Consider the following 19,740-nt stretch of genomic DNA (forward strand, 5'->3'; position numbering starts at 1 on the left):
ACCTGTGCTGCAGCCACAGGGCATGCATCACATATGTGCAGTAGGCAGCGTAAGGCAAACCTGTCGTGAGCATGAAGGGGGTGCACAAGGGTGTCTGAGGGTTTGTCATGGGTGTTACCTATATTGAATTTCAGAGCAACAAACAGCACACATTATATTGACACCACCACTGCCATGTCTCCGCGAATCCTGTCCGTTGTGTCCAATAATGCCCGCTCCTGGGTATCACTATGAGGACCCACCACTGATGCCACCCATCGTGTTACTGCAGAGTAGGTGCAGGTGTATTTGCAGGGCTCGTCCGCGCAGACGACTGAGAGACATCGGCGGTGTAGCCGGCTGCACCCTGGAAGGATGCGGAGGAGAAGGTGTGGAGGGCAGTGGTGACTTTGACAGCGACAGGTAAGCAGTTGGTGCTGGGGCTAGCCAGGAGCAGCTCGGCATGAAAGAGCCTGCAGATCTCCACGACTACATGTCGAGCGAATCTGCGCCTCCCTGTGCACTGCTGCTTGGAGAGGTCCGGGGAGCTGCGCCTCGGTCTGTGGACCCTGCGGCGAGGGTAGTGCCCTCTGCGATGCGTCTCTCTCTGCGGTGGCCCTCCCTCCTGCTGTGCAGGTGGGCGTGCAACAACACCGTGTTGGGGGGATCCACGTCTCTGCGGCGGACGGCGTGGACTGCGAGGCTGCTGGTGCTGGTCATGCTCTTCGTCCTCCGAGGGTGTCCACACACCACCCATCTGGCAGGTGTTGGTCTGAGGGGTTGTGCAGGGTAGGTGTGTGGTTCCTCGGACTGGGGCTGCGGTTTCGTGTCGGTCTGTCCTCTGGCTTGGCGGGGGGTGGTGGGGGGCAGGGGTTGCCCTATGTGACGCGGTGGCCTCCTGCGTGGGTGAGGGCTGTCCCCCGTGGAGTGCACCTTGGCACCTGCCACAGGCTGCTGGCTGCAACACGCCTGGTTGGAGAGAGACTGTTTCCCCCAGTGTGGGAAACTCACTGCCTTGAACCTAAAATCCCACACTTCCTCTTTTGACAGCTGATTCAGCTCATTAACTGACCTCAACAAGCAAGGTAAGTACTCTCAAGTGGAACCCCGCTGGCTTTAATTGCCTGCGGGATTCCCACCAGCGGGGCTTGCGCGCGCAGCCCCGCACGTCAGCGCGGTACCCGGCAGTGGCCGGGATTTCGTCGCGTTCCGGTCATGTGACCGGATATCGGGATTTTCCGGGCCCCCCCGCTGGAAACCCGCCGGAAACCCGACGCCAAAATCAAGCCCATTGAGGCAGCGTTGAAATCGCTTGCCATCATTGTTAATTCAATTTATGCACATTTGAAGTACTTTAAGTACTTGAATTTCTGGTTTAAATATTGCCGGCAGGACTTCCAGGTTCGGGAATGGCACGCGCACCCAGATGGTTCTGGGTCGTGCACGTTTTTCGGCAGGTTGGAGCTGGGATCCCTTCCTGCTCCAGAAAATCCCGATTTTCTTTGCCCCCAACTCACCCGGACTTCAAAGTTAAAATCATGCCCATGAAGTCAGAAGACATGAATGTATCTCACAGAGGATCAGGCTGATTCCTAGGTTGACATCTTTGTATTGATTAAGGGAGAGATCTGGACTGCTTAGACCTTTGGCCAATAATGTTCATTCCATGTTAATTTGGGTCAATAGGCAAGAGCTGGTGTGTGGCCTATGCCAAGCCCCGAAACGAGCAGACTCCCAAAGCCTGGGAAATAAAACAACTTTCTTCTTCAAATACAAGTCCATAAATCAGGCCGCTGCCAGGTCTCCAGCACCATTGATTTTCAGTCTAAGTGGCAGTGCTGCGAAGAATGGCTAAATACAGCAAATTCACAATCGCCATTCATTTTAATGGGGGTGGGGCTATTATAATTATCTTCTAATTGTTTTCGACAAACTGTAATGGTTCAGAGGCACAAAAGTCCCAACAAATTATGGCATGATGTAAGCAATGGTCAAAGTCACTCACGCCATTATTATGATGCAGTAATTCCAGCAAATCATGGTGTGAATGACCCCATAATCTTCTGGAATTTCTCCACCATAATAACAGCAACAACAACAACTTGCATTTATATAGCGCCTTTAACATTGTGAAACATCCCAAGGCACTTCACAGGAGCGATCAAACAAAATTTGACACCGAGCCACATAAGGAGATATTAGGACAGGTGACTAAAAACTTGGTCAAAGAGGTAAGTTTTAAGGAGCATCTTAAAGGAGGAGAGAGAGATGGAGGGGTTTAGAGAGGGAATTCCAGAGCTTAGGGCCTTGGCAGCTGAAGGCACGGCCACCAATGGTGGAGCGTTTAAAATCGGGGATATGCAAGAGGCAAGAATTGGGGGAGTGCAGAGATCTCAGAGGGTTGTCGGGCTAGAGGAGGTTACAGAGATAGGGAGGGGCGAGGCCATAGAGGGTTTTAAAAACAAGGATGGGAATTTTAAAATCGAGGGGTTGTCGGACCGGGAGGCAATGTAGGTCAGCGAGCACAGGGGTAATGGGTGAACAGGACTTGTTGCGAGTTAGGATACGGGCAACAGAGTTTTGGACGAGCTCAAGTTTATAGAGGGTGGAAGATGAGAAGCCGTCCAGGAGAGCATTGGAATAGTCAAATCTAGAGGTAACAAAGACATGGATGAGGGTTTCAGCATCAGATGAGCTGAGGCCGGGGCAGAGATGGGCGATGTTTCGGAGGTGGAAGTAGGCGGTCTTGGTGATGGAGCGGATAATTAATAATGGCTAAACCATTGATACATCATTACTATAATCCAAGTTTTCAGCAAATTCATACCCATCATGCTTAACAAAAAAAGTTTAAAAGTTTACACCACTACAATATGCTCGGCAATCTTATTATACAGAAGCAAAGGGCTAGATGACAACGGGTGAGAGGAGGTTCGTGTGGAGTTTTAACACTGGCAGAGATCAGTTGGGCTGAATGGCTTGTTTCTGTGCTGTAACTTCTATGTAATTCAGTGTAAAAAGCATAGCAATACTGGACTAGCAGATTGCATCTATTTACTCGAGTTAGCAGCAGGATCCCTACTGCTACCTGATTAATACTTTCCATTCTGCTCTATTATATTCTCCAAAGTTATTATCCTCCAACTGCAGTCACAGCAAGATTCTGCTTTAGTACATTTGGGGACCTTCACTGTTTGACCTCGCTAATGATTGTCATCAAATTAAGTCAGTCAGTGCAATTAGCAAAGAACTCCTCACTCCTAATATTTGTATTTTCCTCGTACCTTCTGATCACTGAGGTGAAAATTGTGTTCTAACGATTTGGAATTACTATTAAAATAGAAATAATTTTTTTAAAAAGTGTTTCAGACATTTCTGAAAAGAATAAAAATACACTTTTGAACAGAAGCTTTTTGACAATAAAATAAGATCAATGGACTAAGTTAATAAATATTACACAATGGAGTGATAAATCAGCTGACGGTGGGCATTTAGATTCATGCATGAATTCTGAAATTTTAAGTTATACAAATCAATTTATTGACTAATGGAAACTAAAACAAATGAGGTGGATGATTATTTTTCTTAATTAGAAATATAATGGCGTATAGCATAGATTTACCAGGACGATGCCAGGGATGGGATCTAACTATCTATGAGACAATCTTGACATATTGGGACTAATTCCATTGAAAAGGAGAATGCTAAGAGGAGATTAAATAAGGTTTTTAAAATTATAAAGGGCTTTGACAGGGTGAATACAGAAAGTCTAAGTCCTTTGGTTGGGGAGTCAGTTACCAGGTTGGGAGAATTTTCTTTACTCTGACGGTTATTGTAGCATGGAATGCTTTACTGCAGAGTAGCAATTTGGATAAAAACAAGCAGTGTGTCAGGAAGGAAAAGAGAGTTTAACAAAGGTAATAGGGCTTTATTGACTAAGGTCATATCAGGGAAAAATAGTAAAAAGTTAGAATTAAAGGCACTATATCTGAATGCATGAAGCATTTGTAACAAGAATGGCACAAATAGAGATCAATGGGTTTGATCTAGTAGCCATTTCTGAGTCATGGTTGCAGGGTGACCAAGGGTGGGAACTAAATATTCTAAGTATTTAACTTTTAGTAAAGATAGGTAAAATGGAAAAGGGGGAGGTGGGGGTAGCCCTGATAATAAAGGATGAAATAAAGGCAGTTAAGAGAAAGGATCTTAGCTCAGAAAATCAGGATGTAGAATCAGTATGGGTGGAGCTAAGAAATAACAAGGGGCAGAAAACACTGGTGGGAGTAGTTTATAGGCCCCCTAACAGTAGTTATAGTGTTGGACAGAGTATAAATCAGGAAATTAGAGGAGCATGTAACAAGGGTAATGCAATAATCGTGGGGGACTTTAATCTTCATATAGACGGGGCAAACCAAATTGGTTAAAGTAGTTTGGAGGATGAGTTTATGGAATGCATTCGAGACAGGTTTCTAGAACAATAAGTCGAGGAACCAACTAGGGAACAGGCTATTTTAGATCTAGTATTGTGTAATGGGACAGGGTTAATTAGTAATCTTATAGTTAAGAATCCTCCAGGGCAGAGTGATCATAATAGAATAGAATTTCATATTGCGTTTGAGAGTGATGTAGTTAAGTCCAAAACTAGGATCTTAAATTTAAACAAAGCCATTTACATAGGTATGAGGAGTGAGTTGGCTAAGGTAGGTTGGGAAATTTGATTAAAAGGTGATGGTAGATAAACAACAGGAAACATTTAAGGAAATAATTCATAATTCTCAATGAATATACATTCCCTTGAGGAATAAAAACTGCACGGGAAAAGTGATCCAACTATGGATAACTAGAAAAGTTAAGGATAGCATTCGATTAAAAAAAGAGGCTTATAATGTTGCCAAGAAGAGTAGTAAGCCAGAGGTTTGGGAGGGTTTTAGAAATCAGCAAAGGATGACCAAGAAATTGATAAAGAGGGAAAAAATTGAATATGAGAGTAAATTAGCAAGAAATATAAAAACGGATTGTAAGAGCTTCTACAAGTGTATAAAAAGGAAGAGATTAGCGAAAGTAAACGTGGGTCCCTTAGAGGCAGAAACAGGAGAAATTATAATGAGGAATAAGGAAATGGCAGAGACATTAAACAAATATTTTGTATCTGTCTTCACAGTAGAAGACACAAAAAACGTACCAGAAATAGTGGGGAACCAAGGGTCTAATGAGAGTGAGGAACTTAAAGAAATTAAGATTAGTAAAGATAAAGTACTGGAGAAATTAATGGGACTAAAAGCCAACAAATTCCCTGGACCTGATGGCTACATCCAAGGGATTTAAAAGAGGTGACTGCAGAGATAGTGGATGCATTGGTTGTGATCTTCCAAAATTCCCTAGATTCTAGAATGATACCCTTGGATTGGAAGGTAGCAAATATAACACTGTTATTCAAGAAAGTAGTGAGAAAGAAAACAGGGAACTATAGGCCAGTTAGCCTGATACCAGTAGTAGGGAAAATGCTAGAATCTATTATTAAGAACATAGTTACAGGACATTTAGAAAATCATAATATGATTAGGCAGAGTCAACACGTTTTTATGAAAGGGAAATCATGTTTGACAAATCTATTAGAATTTTCTGAGGACATAACTAGCAGGGTAGATGAGAGGGAACCAGTGGATGTAGTATATTTGGATTTTCAAAAGGCATTCGATAAGGTGCCACAGGAGAGGTTGTTACACAAGATAAGGGCTCATAGAAACATAGAAAATAGAAACAGGAGTAGGCCATTCGGCCCTTCAAGCCTGCTCCACCATTCAATATGATCATGGCTAATCCTCTATCTCAATACCATATTCCTGCTCTCTCCCCATACCCCTTGATGCCTTTTGTGTCTAGAAATTTATCTAACTCCTCCTTAAATTATTCAGTGACTTGGTCTCCACAGCCTTCTGTGGAAGAGAATTCCACAGGTTCACCACTCTCTATGTGAAGAAATTTCTCCTCATCTCAGCCCTAAATGTCCTATCCCGTATCCTGAGACTGTGACCCCTCGTTCTGGACCCCCCCAGCCAGGGGGAAACATCCTCCCTGCATCCAGTCTGTCCAGCCCTGTCAGAATTTTATATGTTTCAATGAGATCCCCTCTCACTCTTCTAAACTTGAGTAAATACAGGCCTAGTCGACTCAATCTCTCCTCATACGACAGTCCTGCCATCCCAGGAATCAGTCTGGTGAACCTTCGCTGCACTCCCTCTAAGGCAAGTATATCCTTTCTCAGGTAAGGAGACCAAAACTGCACACAATACTCAAGGTGTGGTCTCACCAAGGCTCTGTATAACTTCAGTAAGACATCCTTGCTCTTGTACTCAACTCCTCTGGCAATGAAGGCCAACATACCATTTGCTTTCCTAACTGCTGCACCTGCATGTTTGCTTTCAGTGCTGGTGTACAAGGACACCCAGGTCCCTTTGTACATCAACATTTCCCAATCTATCTCCATTTAAATAATACTCTGCCTTTCTGTGTTTTCTTCTGAAGTGGATAACTTCACATTTATCCACATTATACTGCATCTGCCATGTATTTGCCCACTCACTCAACTTGTCTAAATCACCTTGAAGCCTCTTTGCATCCTCCTCACAACTCACAATCCCACCTCGTTTTGTGTCGTCAGCAAACTTGGAAATAATTACATTTGGTTCTCTCATCCAAATCATGATACATATTGTGAATAGCTGGGGCCCAAGCACTGATCCCTGCGGTACCCACTAGTCACTGCCTGCCACCCCGAAAAAGGCCCATTTATTCCTACTCTCTGTTTCCTGTCTGTTAACTAATTTTCAATCCATGATTGTATATTACCACCAATCCCATGTGCTTTAATTTTGCACACAAACCTCTTATGTGGGACTTTATCAAAGGCCTTCTGAAAATCGAAATAAACCACATCCACTGGTTCTCTCTTATCTACTCTACCAGTTACATCCTCAAAAAACTCCAGTAGGTTTGTCAGACATGATTTCCCTTTCATAAACCCATGTTGACTTTTTATAATTCCTTTGATATTTTCTAAGTGTCCTGTTATCACATCCTTTATAATAGACTCTAGCATTTTCCCTACTACTGATGTTAGACTAACTGATCTGTAAGTTCCCTGTTTTCTCTCTCCCTCCTTTTTTAAATAGTGGGGTTACATTTGTCACCCTCCAATCTGCAGGAACTGTCCCATAATCTATAGAATTTTGGAAGATGCCAACCAATGCATCCACTATTTCCATGGCTACCTCTTTTAGTACTCTGATGCAGATTATCAGGCCCTGGGGATTTATTGGCATTCAGTCCCATTAATTTCTCCAGCACTATTTTTTAACTAAGACTAATTTCCTTTAATTCCTCCTTCTCACTAGTCCCTTGGTTCCCTAGCATTTCTGGGAAGTTATTTGTGTCCCCTTCCGTGAAGACAGAACCAAAGTATTCATTTAATTGCTCTGCTATTTCCTTGTTTCCCATTATAAATTCTCCCATTTCTGACTGTAAGGGACTTACATTTGCCTTCACTAATCTTTTTTTTACATACTTGTAGAAGCTTTTACAGTCTGTTTTATGTTCCTTGCAAGTTTACTCTCATACTCTATTTTCCCCTCTTAATCAATCTATTTGTCCTTTTTTGCTGAATTCTAAACTGCTCCCAATCCTCAGGCTTGCTACTTTTTCTGGCAAATTTATATGACTCCAATTTGGATCTAATATTATCCTTAATTTCTTTTGTTGGCCATGGTTGGGCCGCTTTTCCTTTTGTGTTTTTGCGCCAGAAAGGAATGTATAACTGATGCAATTCATGCATTCATTCCTTAAATGTTAGCCATTGCCTATCCACCATCATGCCTTTTAATGATGCTCCCCAATCTATCATAGCCAACACACTCCTCATACCTTCGTAGTTTTTTTTTATTCGTTCATGGGATGTGGGCGTCGCTGGAAAAGCCAGCATTTATTGCCCATCCCTAATTTCCCTTGAGAAGGTGGTGGTGAGCCGCCTTCTTGAACCGCTGCAGTCCGTATGGTGAAGGTTCTCCCACAGTGCTGTTAGGTAGGGAGTTCCAGGATTTTGACCCAGTGACGATGAAGGAACGGCGATATATTTCCAAGTCGGGATGGTGTGTGACTTGGAGGGGAACGTGCAGGTGGTGTTGTTCCCATGTGCCTGCTGCCCTTGTCCTTCTAGGTGGTAGAGGTTGCGGGTTTGGGAGGTGCTGTTGAGGAAGCCTTGGCGAGTTGCTGCAGTGCATCCTGTAGATGGTACACACTGCAGCCACAGTGCGCCGGTGATGAAGGGAGTGAATATTTAGGGTGGTGGGTGGGGTGCCAATCAAGCGGGTTGCTTTGTCCTGGATGGTGTCGAGCTTCTTGAGTGTTGTTGTAGCTGCACTCATCCAGGCAAGTGGAGAGAGTCTATCGCACTCCTAACTTGTGCCTTGTAGATGGTGGAAAGGCTTTGGGGAGTCAGGAGGTGAGTCACTCGCTGCAGAATACCCAGCCTCTGACCTCCTCTTGCAGCCACAATATTTATGTGGCTGGTCCAATTAAGTTTCTGGTCAATGGTGACACCCAGAATGTTGATGGTGGGGGATTCAGTGATGGTAATGCCGTTGTACATACATACGAACATACGAACATATGAATCAAGAGCAGGAGTAGGCCATTCGGCCCCTCGAGCCTGCTCTGCCATTTGATAAGATCATGGCTGATCTGATTGTGACCTCAACCCTACTTTCCTGTCTACCTACTATAACCTTTGACTCCCTTGTTAATCAGGAATCGATCTAACTCAGCCTTAAAAATATTCAATCACTCTGCCTTCACCACTCTCTGGGAAAGGGAGTTCCACAGACTCATGACCCTCTGAGAGAAAAAAATTCTCCTCATCTCCATTTTAAATGGGAGACTCCTTATTTTTAAACTGTGGCCTTTAGTTCTAGGCTCTCCCAGAAGGGGAAACTTCCCCTCAGCATCTACCCCTTCTGGACCCCTCATTCTTCTAAACTCCAATGTATACAGGCCCAACTTGTCCAACCTTTCCTCATAAAATAACCCCCTCATCCCAGGAATCAATTGAGTGAATCTTCTCTGAACCTGCTCCAAAGCAATTATGTCCTTTCTTAAATAAGGAGACCAAAACTGCACACAGTATTCTAGATGTGGTCTCACCAATGCCCTGTACAACTGTAGCAAAACATCTCTACTTTTATATTCCATTTCTCTTGCAATAAATGACTATATTCCATTTGCCTTCCTAATCACTTGCTGTCGCTGCATACTAACATTTTGTGATTCATGTAGTAGGACACCCAGATCCCTCTGTACCTCAGAGTTCTGCAATCTCTCTCCGTTTAATTTAGTTCCTAGCTGCTCATACTCCCTAAGCAGAACGTCTTCCCTCATCCTACCTATATCGTTGGTCCCTACATGGACCACAACAACTGGATCCTCCCCCTCCCACTGCAAGTTCCTCTCCAACCCAGAGCACATGTTCCGAACCCAGCCTTCCGGACTCTCGTTCTCGGCTGCAGAGAACTGTGTCTATTCCCCGACTATAATGTCCCCTTCTAGAACTACATTCCTACTAACTCCCCCCGCTTGAATGGCTTCCTGTACCATGGTGCCACGGTTAGTTTGCTCATCCACCCTGCAGCCCCCACTTTCGTCCATACAGGCTGCAAGCACCTCAAACCTGTTGGACAATTGCAAAGGCTGAGGCTCCTCCACTTCTACCTTCTCAATATACACTTCTTGTATGTCAAGGGGAGGTGGTTAGACTCTCTCTTGTTGGAGATGGTCATTGCCTGGCACTTGTCTGGCTCGAATGTTACTTGCCACTTATCAGCCCAAGCCTGGATGGTGCCCAGATAACCTGCATGCTAACTTTTTGTGTTTCTTGTGCGAGGACACCCAAATCCCTCCGAACACCAACATTTAATAGTTTCTCACCATTTAAAAAATATTTCCTACCAAAGTGAATAACCTCACATTTCCCCACATTATATTCCATCTGCCACCTTCTTGCCCACTCACTTAACCTGTCTATATCCCTTTGCAGACTCTTTGTGTCCTCCTCACAGTTTACTTTCCCACCTAGCTTTGTATCATCAGCAAACTTGGATACATTACATTCAGTCCCCTTCATCTAAGTCATCTATCAATAATCAATCAATATCGCTTTGTAATTTTATATTTTCATCTACACTGCTTACAATGCCACCAATCTTTGTGTCATCGGCAAACTTAGATATGAGACTTTCTATGACTTCATCTAAGTCGTTAATAAATATTGTGAATAATTGAGGCCCCAAGACAGATCCCTAGTCACATCCTGCCAATGTGAATACTTACCCATTATCCCTACTCTCTGTCGCCTTTCGCTCAGCCAACTTCCTAACCAAGTCCGTACTTTTCCCTCGATTCCATGGGCTTCTATCTTAGCTAACAGTCTCTTATGTGGGACCTTATCAAATGCCTTCTGGAAGTCCATATAAATAACATTCATTGACTTTCCCCTGTCCACCAGTTCAGTCACCTCTTCAAAAAATTCAATCAGGTTTGTCAGGCACGACCTACCTTTCACAAATCCATGCTGGCTCTCTCTGATTAATTGAAAATTCTTGAGATGTTCAGTCACCCTATCCTTAATTATAGACTCCAGCATTTTCCCCACAACAGATGTTAGGCTAACTGGTCTCTAATTCCCTGGTTTCCCTCTCTCTCCTTTCTTAAAAAGCAGAGTGACATGTGCAATTTTCCAATCTAGAAGGACAGTTCCTGAATCTAGAGAACTTTGAAAGATTATAGTTAGGACTGAGTGAATTAAACTATTCTTTGCAATAAAGTACTTGCCACTGTAACCAACTGGTGTCAACTCAAATCTTTCAGAACTGGTTCCCTAAGCGGTCCTAGACCGTATTCCCAATAGAAGATCCAGTTGTTGGGCTCCATGTGGGACCAATGACATAGGTAAGAAAAGGGAGGAGGTCCTGCTAAGAGAATATCAGAAGTTAGGAACTAAATTAAAAAGCAGGACCTCACAGGTCTAACTGGCATAGGGATAGACCGATCAGGAAGGTGAATGAGTGACTGAAAGACTGGTGTGGGAAGGAGAGGTTCAATTTAATGGGACACTGACACCAGTACTGGGACAGGAAGGAGCTGTACTGCTGGGAGGGGCTTCACCTAAACTGGGCTGCGACCAGAGTCCTAATGGAAAGGATAAATAGGGCTGTCAAAAGGACTTTAAACTAGGAAGATGGAATGAAAATAACATAAGATAAAAGAAATAGGAGATGAGAGTGAAGGTCAGACAAAGGTAAGGAATAAGGGTAACATAAACAGTCAAGCAACAAATACAGTTATAGAACATAAATAACAATGATTATTAAAAATAAAGTGAGGGGAACAATTATTAAAAACAAATTAAATTGCCTGTACAGCAATGTGCACAGCACCCGAAACAAAACGGGGGGACTGGAGGCAATAATTTGTAGCGAGGAGCCAGATATAGTAGGGATAAATGAAACAAGGGTTCAGGACTGGCAGTTAAATATTGCAGGATGTAATGTATTTGGAAGGGGTAGGGAAGGAAGGGGGTGGGGTAACTGTACTAATTAGAGACAATATAATGGCAATAAAAAGAGGGGACATAAGTAACATTAAAATAGAAACAGAATCCACATCGATTGAAACAAAGAATAAGAAGGGATCGATCACGTTAATAGGTATATTGTACAGACCACCTAATAGTGGAAGGGAAGTGGAGGATGAAATATGTGGGGAAATCTATGAAATGAGTAAAAAACATCAAATAATAATCATGGGAGATTTCAACTACCCACAAATAAACTGGCAAGAAGAGGTAGAGAAATGGGAGAGGGGAACGGAATTTTTACAGTGTGGACAGGACTCCTTTCCTACCCAGTATGTGAGAAGCCCAACAAGAGAGGAATCACTGCTGGATCTAGTAATGGGAAATGAACCAGAGCAGATAAGAGAAGTAAGTGCAGGAGAACATCTAGGCAATTGCAATTGTAACATAGTAACGAGGCAGAACTTACTCAGTTGGGACGCTGTTCCTCAATGGCGTCCTCTCCAACCGCCATCAAGTCCATCGGAGCACGTTCATGAATGCACACATGCGCAGTAAAACCCCGAAATTGCGAACTTGCTCTGATTGGTTGACCGGCGTTTTGACAGTTACGAATTAAAGGGCCACCTACGCTACAATCAGCAAACAATCATAAACTTACCCATCTGCCCAGCTGGAACGAAAATACTTACACCACGAGAAGGTACACTTGAAAATACCAGCCCTACACTACTTTTAAAAGTGCGGTGATTTATAATGACTGCAAAACAACAAAAAATAACATTTTCAAAATGTGGACAATCTAATTATTCTTATTTTAATAATTTTTGATTTAAAAACATTTATTATTTTTAAATTTAACATTTAATTTCTGTATGATTCAGTACATTATAAATCATTTCTTTGCCTTTTTATAATAAGGTACAATAAAAATTTTATTTAGACTAACATAGGGAATGTCACTTTAAATGAATGAGTTTTCCTTGCCTGCTTGTGGACGGGATTTCCATTCTCACATGAGCATGAGGGCCTATGCTGATCTCAGAGCGCAGCACTGGAGAAGAATTGAAAATGGAGCAAGTGGACGTAGTGGGCCACGCAGTAAGTGTCTTCATACTTTTTATCCGCAGGATGTTCGGAGAGCCTTGCCATGCCAGTTGGAGCAAGTTCTGGCCCAATGATTGAGAAAGACATAAGTAAGACAAAGACAAAGACAAAGGTATTAAGTTGGAAAAAGCTAATTTTACGGGGATGAGAATGGAACTAGGAAACTGGAAAGAAAATTGACAGACAAAGAGATAGAACAGCAGTGGGAAATATTTAAACCGGTGATCAATAGAGTTCAGGAGAAATATATTCCTCTAAAAAACAAGAACAAACTAACCAATAATGAAACACCATGGATGAATAAAGAGATAAGGGTAAAACTGAAACTAAAGAAAAAGGCATAAACTCAGTACATTGACAATAAAGGAGGATGACAAAAGGGAATATGAAGAGGTTAGGAAAGAAGTCAAAAAAGAATTAGGAAATCAAAAAGGAACTAAGAAATTAAATTATCAAGGAATGTAAAAAGAAATAGTAAAGTATTCTAGAGACACATAAATAACAAAAGAAAAATCAGGATAGGGATAGGGCCATTAAGTGAGGCACAAGATAAACTCACAGGTAATGACAGCAAAATGGCAGAAATATTGAATAGTTACTTTGCCTCAGTATTTACCAGGGAGACTAACAAGGTGGGCACGACATTAGAAGTAGTGATCAAAAAAGATATAAAGACATTTAAGATAATGAAAGGGTTTGATAGCGTAGACGTAGAGAAAATGTTTCCACTTGTGGGGGAGTCCAAAACTAGGGGGGGGGAGGAAATTGGATAGGGCCTATTATTGGGCAGGGGTAGTGCGATCTGCTATAACCCTTCGTACAATGGCCCCTGCGCAGGCAGGACGAGACTTTCGTCAGGCCTGAGGATTTATCTGCAAGCAGCATTGACGCGAGGATTCAATGCAATTCGCACTTTCCACCAGCAGGGGGAGACCCAATCTCTTAAAGGCAGGCTGTCTCTTAAAAATCTCTTAAAGAGTCTGTTGTCTGTGCAGAATCTAAAGGGAGATCACACATCGCACATGCAAACCACAGATGCAGCTCCCATCCCTATGTTTACAAACTGCTGAGTTATGTCAAAACATTGAATAAAGGTTGCGCACTATTAAAACCCACACACTCCAATCTGCATGCCAGACCTCACCAATCTGCCGATCTGAGTTTGTACCAGGCCTGCGAGAGTGCATGAACCAAGGTTCTCTGATGATGCACTGGAGACCTTGGGTGCAAGAGGTGGAGAGAAGGAGGGACATCCTACATCCACGGGGGTGGGGGGGGGGGGCACGGCGCAAGAGGCCCTCCAGACATATACCCAAAAGGCAGTGGGAGGCAGCAGGGGACGAAGTCAATGCCAGGTGCATAGCACCACGAACATGGATGCAGTGCAGGAAGAAGTTCAATGCTTTGACATGAGTGGTCAAGGTGAGTGAGGTCAACTGTCAAGTGGCGTCTCCTACCAACTGCACCACTAGCTGCATCCACTGCTCCACGCACTACACCCCCATCACCCACATACCAACAAACTCTTTCTATCAGTACTCAACTCTGCCAATCAGATGCTTCCTCTCACCCTTACACATTATCACTATTGCAAACCGCCCACCCACAACTCACAGGCCTCACACACAATGGCAGCCATTCAACCATGACAGGCACATCACCTAGACACACGCCCCGCTTTCTTGCAGGAGAAGGTGGCGCATATCAGGAGGCAGCAAGTGGCAGTAGCATTTAGCCCCTCAAGCCTGTTCCTCCATTCAATGAGATCATGGTGGACCTGTGACCTAACCCCATATACCCACCTTAGCCCCATATCCCTTAATACCCTTGGTTCACAGAAATCTATCAATCTCAGATTTAGAATTCACAATTGAGCTAGCATCAACTGCCGTCTGCAGAAGAGCGTTCCAAACTTCTCCCACCCTTTGTGTGAAGAAGCATTTTCTAACTTCACTCCTGCACGTCCTGGCTCTAAATGTTAGGCTATGTCCCCAAGTCCTAGTATTCAAGTATAGGAGACCTCCAAAAACAGTTACAAATGTCTCGGCTGCCAGAAGCAATAATCCAGCCACTAACCTGTAAATTCTGCATGATCCCTTTAAACAGCGCTGGTGGGGGGTCCTCCAGGCCCTCTAAGGCACGTTCAGATGGTCGGGGTTAAAACTGTGCATTGAGTTGAGCGTTAAATCCCAAAATGGTGTCTATCACTTTAAATCAGCGTTGCACACTGATTGTATCCATTTTCTCCTTACTTTTCATGCTTCTGGCGTTCAGTATTTGCGCATGCGCTAATACCTATTCCAAGATGGCGTCTGCCACACGTCACGCTGGAAACGTGCATGCGCAGCCAAGACGCCACCTTGGATGTTGGAGAGGCAGTGTAGCGCCCATGGTTTCGGTGCCCTAGAAGTCATAAATATAAGATAGTCACTAATGAATCCAATAGGGAATTCAGGAGAAACTTCTTTATTCACAGAGTGGTTAGAATGTGGAATGCGCCACCAAAAGTAATTAAAATCATAGAATCATAAAATGGTTGTTAGCACAAAAGGAGGCCATGCCAGTTGAGGCAAATAGCATTGATACATTTAAAGGGAAGCTAGATAAGCCCAAAGGGAGAAAGGAATAGAAAGTTATGCTGATAGAGTTAGATGAAGTAGGGAGGGAGGAGGCTCGTGTGGAGCATAAACACTGGCATGGACCTCCATATACCCGTCTTAGCCCCATATCCCTTAATACCCTTGGTTCACAGAAATCTATCAAGCTCAGATTTACATTCACAAGTGAGCTAGCATCAACTGCCATCTGTAGAAGAGCGTTCCAGACATCTCCCACCCTTGGTGCATAGAAGCATTTCCTAAATTCACTTCTGCACGTCCTGGCTCTAAATGTTAGGCTATGTCCCCGTGTCCTAGTATTGATGTCCAGGAGACCTCCAAAAACAGTTACTAATGTCTTGGCAGCCAGAAGCAATAATCTAGCCACTAACTTGTAAATCCTGCATGGTCCCTTTAAAAGGCCTTCTGAAAATCCAAATAAACCACATCCACTGGTTCTCCCTTATTTATTCTACTAGTTACATCCTCAAAGACCCCAGTAGGTTTGTCAAACCTGATTTCCCTTTCATAAATCCATGTTGATTTTGTCTAATCCCGTTAATATTTACCAAGTGTCCTGTTGGTGGGGTTCTTCCAGGCACTCTAAGACACGTCCAGATGGTTGGGGTTAAGACTGTGTGCTGAGTTGAGCGTTAAACAGAAATTAGTATTAGTGAAAAAACAGTGCTGGAGAATTTAATGAGACTGAGAGCCAATAAATCCCCAGGGCCTGATAATCTGCATCCCAGAGTACTAAAAGAGGTAGCCGTGGAAATAGTGGATGCATTAGTTGTCTTCTTCCAAAATTCTATAGATTATGGGACAGTTCCTGCAGATTGGAGGGTGGCAAATGTAACCCACTATTTAAAAAAGGAGGGAGAGAGAAAACAGGGAACTACAGACCGGTTAGTCTAACATCAGTAGTAGGGAAAATGCTAACGTCTACAATAAAGGATGTGTTAACAGGACACTTAGTAAATATTAACGGGATTAGACAAAATCAACATGGATTTATGAAAGGGAAATCAGGTTTGACAAACCTACTGGGGTCTTTGAGGATGTAACTAGTAGAATAAATAAGGGAGAACCAGTGGATGTGGTTTATTTGGATTTTCAGAAGGCCTTTGATAAAGTCCCAAATAAGAGGTAAGTGTGCAAAATTAAATTACATGGAATTGGTGGTGATATACTGGCATGGATTGAAAATTGGTTAACAGACAGAAAACAGAGAGTAGGAATAAATGGGTCTTTTTCAGGCAGTGACTAATGGGGTACCGCAGGGATCAGTGCTTGGGCCCCAGCTATTCACAATATATATCAATGATTTGGATGAGGGAACCAAATGTAATATTTCCAAGTTTGCAGACGACACAAAACTAGGTGGGATTGGGAGTTGTGAGGAGGATGCAAAGAGACTTCAAGGCGATTTAGACAAGTTGAGTGAGTGGGCAAACACTTGACAGATGCAGTATAATGTGGATAAATGTGAAGTTATCCACTTCGGAAGAAAAAACCAAAAGGCAGAGTATTATTTAAATGGTGATAGATTGGGAAAGGTTGATGTACAAAGGGACCTGGGTGAAAGCAAACATGTAGGTGCAGCAAACAGTTAGGAAGGCAAACAGTAGAAGCAAGGATGTCTTACTGCAGTTATACAGGGCCTTGGAGAGACCACACCTGGAGTATTGTGTGCAGTTTTGGTCTCCTTACCTAAGAAAGGATATGCTTGCCTTAGAGGGAGTGCAGCGAAGGTTCACCAGACTGATTCCTGGGATGGCAGGACTGTCGTATGAGGAGAGATTGGGTAGACTTGGCTTGTATTCACTCGAGTTTAGAAGAATGAGAGGGGATCTCATTGAAACATATAAAATTCTGACAGGGCTAGACAGACTGGATGCAGGGAGGATGTTTCCCCTGGCTGGGGGGTCCAGAACGAGGTGTCCACAGTCTCAGGATACAGGGTAGGATATTTAGGACTGTGATGAGGAGAAATTTCTTCACTCAGAAGGTGGTGAACCTGTGGAATTCTCTACCACAGAAGGCTGTGGAGGCCAAGTCACTGAATATATTTAAGAAGGAGCTAGATAGATTTCTAGACACAAAAGGCATCAAGGGGTATGGGGAGAGAGCAGGATTATGGTATTGAGATAGAGGATCAGCCATGATCATATTGAATGGTGGAGTAGGCTCGAAGGGCTGAATGGCCTACTCCTGCTCATATTATTTATGTTTCTATGTTTCTAAGTCCCAAAATGGTGTCTATCACTTTAAATCAGTGTTGCACACTGATTGAAGCCATTTTCTCCATACTTTACTTGATTCCAGCGTTTGTTATCTGTGCCTGCGCGAACTCCTATACCAAGATCGCGTCTGGCACACGTCACTCAGGAAACGTGCATGCGCATCCAAGGCATCAACTTGGATGTCAGAGGGGCCTTGTAGCACCAAACAACGGGCGCTACACGGCCCAATTTAGCGCCCAAGGAGTCTGCAAAGGGATATAGATATAGGTTAAGCGAGTGAGCAAAAATTTGGCAAATGGAGTATAATGTGGGAAAATGTGAACTTGTCCACTTTGGCAGGAGGAATAGAAAAGCAATATATTATTTAAATAGAGAGAGACTGCAGAACTCTGAGGTACAGAGGGATCTGGGTGTCCTAGTACATGAATCACAAAAATTAGTATGCAAGTGATTAGGAAGGCAAATGGAATGTTGTCATTTATTGCAAGGGGAATGGAATATAAAAGTAGAGATGTTTTGCTGCAGTTGTACAGGGCATTGGTGAGACCACATCTAGAATACTGTGTGCAGTTTCGGTCTCCTTATTTAAGAAAGGACATAATTGCTTTAGAGGCGGTTCAGAGACGGTTCACTCGACTGATTCCTGGGATGAGGGAGTTATCTTATGAGGAAAGGTTGGACAAGTTGGGCCTGTATACACTGGAGTTTAGAAGAATGAGAGGTGATCTTATTGAAACATATAAGATCCTGAGGGGACTAGAAGGGGTAGATGCCGAGGGGATGTTTCCCCTTGTGGGAGAGACTAGAACCAGGGGCCACAGTTTAAAAATAAGGGCTCTCCCATTTAAAATGGAGATGAGGAGAATTTTTTTCTCTCAGAAGGTCGTGAGTCTGTGGAACTCCCTTCCCCAGAGAGCGGTGGAGGCAGGGTCATTGAATATTTTTAAGGCTGCGTTAGATTCCTGATTAACAAGGGAGTCAAAGGTTATAGTAGGTAGACGGGAAAGTAGGGTTGAGGTCGCAATCAGATCAGCCATGCTCTTATCAAATGGCAGATCAGGCGCGAGGGGCCGAATGGCCTACTCCTGCTCTTAATTCGTATGTATGTATTAACTTTCTGCTTGCAGACCAAGATGGGCAGGAACAGACTCACACAGGCACCTGATTCCATGTGAGGAAGCCATCCTTGACATCGTTGGGTAGGATAGCCAGGTGATGCTAAAGGCTTCCCCTGAGCTCATGACTAGTGCCCTCCATATAAAGTCCCCTACCCATATTCACGGCCACCATCTCGAGCTTGCCACCTCACGTGACCTCTCTACTCCCATCGTGTCAATCACAGATAAGGCCATCTCTGATTACTTCCTTGTATTCCTCTCCATCCACACCCCTTTCTCCCTCCCAACCCCACTTCCTTCTGTGTCCGCCCCTGGAAGCAACTCTCCCTCAGTCACTTACAACGGCATTTTCAAATTCCCAACTGTCTAGTTTCTGGCCCTCCATTCACCACAACATTTCAGCAGCTACCAGTCTGCTCAATCACATCCTCACCTCCAACGTTGATGCTCTTGTCCGCATTAAAACCATTACTCTCCCTCACCCTGGTCATTCTCCCTGGTATGGCCCTCATCTCCGTTCCCTTAAATCCAAAGGATGCAGACTTGACCCGTTTATGGCGGACAACTGGTTTAGCCATTCATCGCCAGATCTGGCTGGATCACATAGAGCCCATCTCGGGTCCTGCTCTCCTCTGCCAAAACTGCTCACTATTCCAGGATCTTGAATGCAAAGATTCAGACATCAAACCGTCTTCTTAAACCCCTCCACCCTCACCTCCAACAACAAGTGCGAGGAGCTCATGAACTTCTTCGTCACTAAGATTGAGACCATCAGTTCAGCTGCCTCTACCACTTCCCTCCCTTCCCCTAGCCCAACAAGCCAAAATTCCCCTAAGGTTCTCCCCTGCCACAGCGCTGAACTCTCATCTTTTTCTGGTTTCTCTCTTGTATCCCCTCATGCCCTCTCCGAGCTCATCTTGTCCATGATATCCAACTGCTGCTCCCTCGACCCTATTCCCACCAAACTGCTGATCACCCAACTTCACTTCATGGCCCCCATGTTAGCTGATATTGTTAACGGTTCCCTCTCCTCAGGTACTGTCCCCCTCCCCTTCAAATTTATCATCATCACCCTC

Source organism: Heptranchias perlo, chromosome 8 (assembly GCF_035084215.1).
Source record: "Heptranchias perlo isolate sHepPer1 chromosome 8, sHepPer1.hap1, whole genome shotgun sequence".
Classification (NCBI taxonomy): Eukaryota; Metazoa; Chordata; class Chondrichthyes; order Hexanchiformes; family Hexanchidae; genus Heptranchias; species Heptranchias perlo.